Genomic DNA, 2,162 nt, shown 5'->3' on the forward strand with positions numbered 1-2,162 from the left:
CGGCGACGTGGATGCAATAATAACGAATGATTGTGTCTGGTCGGTCGGAAAATGTCCACTGGATGTAAGCCAAATCCGAAATCATCGTCCCAATAGTGCTCAAAGTCGTTGTCCAATTCACGAGCCAAGTTTGCCAATAGCGGTACAATTGCCATTTTAGTACTTGTTTATTGTAATGGAGTATTAAATAATTTATTGTAGTACAATTTAAGTACAGAAATATTTGTTTGAAACAAGACTTCCAATCTCGAATAACAAAGCTTTCCCTTTGATTTTTCGTTTTCAACTGAGAGGAACGAAGAACCGCACACACTTTTATATGTGCTGACAAGCACGAAAGAGCGTTGCGCTCAAAAGTTTTTAAAGAGCTGAAAAATCTCCATATTTCTATAAATTTCTCCACTTTTCCATCGAATGTGTGAAGAAAAAACTTTGATGCTCTCTTATTACCCCTCAACATTCAACGATGGCGACCAGTGTTGCCGTTGAGGCCTAAAGGGGCAATTTGACCCTTTCTAAACACCAATACCCTTTGACCCGACTTTTTGAAAGTTTTGGTTTTTTGACCATTTTCCAAAATTATGTGCGACTTTTGACCCTTCTTAGAGATTTTTTAAGGAAATGTTAAATATTTCCCACTCTAAGTACGAAAAAATGCATCACTTAAAACTTTTAAAGGAAATGCAAATCGATTTCTGTGTGTTTGCAAATCTGTTTTTTTCAAAGTTAGTCTCGCTATTTTGCTTTACAATACAATGTAAATTTGATTTTCATTTTAGTTCTCAGATGTATTCTTATACCAGTAAGGAAAAGTAAAAGAAGTATGGGGACCCTTTTTTTCGTCATTTGGGCCTTTTTGCGACTTTCTGAAAATTGCAACGGGAACACTGATGAGACAATGCGAAGTGCTTACTAAAGAGTCTTAAGGGTGCTCCGCCTTGAATGACGACATTCGATGTGCTTACTAAAGAGCCGAAAGAGCAAAACTAAACTAAAAACTAGCAAAGTACAGAAAAATCTTCATATTTCTATAACTTTCTCCACGTTTCCATCCCAAAGCATATTCGACAAGGTAGAAGTGATTTTAATAGTTATATCTTTTGGACTGCGACTAAAAGTGAAACATAGAATAAAATATTTCAAATCGTATTGAACAAATTTCTGTATTTAAATTTTTTGCCACTATACTTAGTTAGCTACAAAGAGATCTAAATTATTTTGTCACTTCTTGTTGAATATATGTATGTATGTACATATGTACCTAATTTTGCTTCCATCGAATGTGTGTGCCAGTGATGGAAAAGTAGGCACAATAGTGCGCTTTTTGGTACTTTCATTCTCAGAGGCACTTTTGGACAATTCATCCTGTTTTGGCACAATCTTAAAATATAGAAATTTAGCATAAAATGCCAATGTATAACAAAAAATCATGTTCCACATTATAGATTAAAAAATTACAAAAAGTGAAAATTAAAAGCACTAAAAAATTAAAATAAGGGCCGTGAGAAATATTTACCAACCGCTGAATGATATTGTGAATACGCTTTACAAAAAGTAGGTTTTCAAAACAACAAGCTTTTAATTCACTTTACCCGTCAGTGTGGACTTTAACCCGAACTAAACCTTCTACCTTCCAAGTACCGAACCCCCCGGTACCACCGTCAAGTATTTCGTCGGGAGGCGGTTTAGCACTAGGCTCGCACGTTGTTGTTGTTGTTGTTGTAGCGGCACTACTAAGCCCCGCCTATTTCGGGTCAACATTCAATCATTTTCGTCAAGCTCAACTAACGGGAGGCCCAGGAAACGGCCTGTTTTAATGGGGTCGGACCAGAGGGTGAGGGGTGTTAGTTGAGTCGGATTGAGCTGGCATGTGAAGAGGTGGTTGGTGTCGTGAGGGGATTCTCCACATGCCGGGCATTCATTGGGGATATTGGGGTCGAGTCTGGACAGGTAGCTGTTGAGGCGGCTACAGTATCCATACTGTAATTGAGCCAGGGTAACGCGGGTCTCTCTTGACAATTGAAGCTCCGTCTCTTCTACGGGTGGTGATTGGGCTCCAATTACAGCATTCATAAGTCGAGAGTTAAGGTAAGTGGTGACTGACTCTCTATGGATGTCATTAATGGCTCGTCTGTATGTCGTCGGGTCCAGTGGTTGGTCTA

At 38.7% G+C, this 2,162-nt stretch overlaps 1 protein-coding gene across 1 annotated transcript in view; it reads left to right on the plus strand.

The window, feature by feature from the left end:
* Nucleotides 1-2,162, plus strand: part of LOC118750372 (heat shock protein 23-like) — a 19,154-nt gene that overhangs the window by 1,083 nt on the left and 15,909 nt on the right. The gene's annotated exons all lie outside the window — the stretch shown is intronic.

This window comes from Rhagoletis pomonella, unplaced genomic scaffold (assembly GCF_013731165.1).
Source record: "Rhagoletis pomonella isolate Grant_MI unplaced genomic scaffold, Rhpom_1.0 Rhpom_scaffold_00216, whole genome shotgun sequence".
NCBI lineage: Eukaryota > Metazoa > Arthropoda > Insecta > Diptera > Tephritidae > Rhagoletis > Rhagoletis pomonella.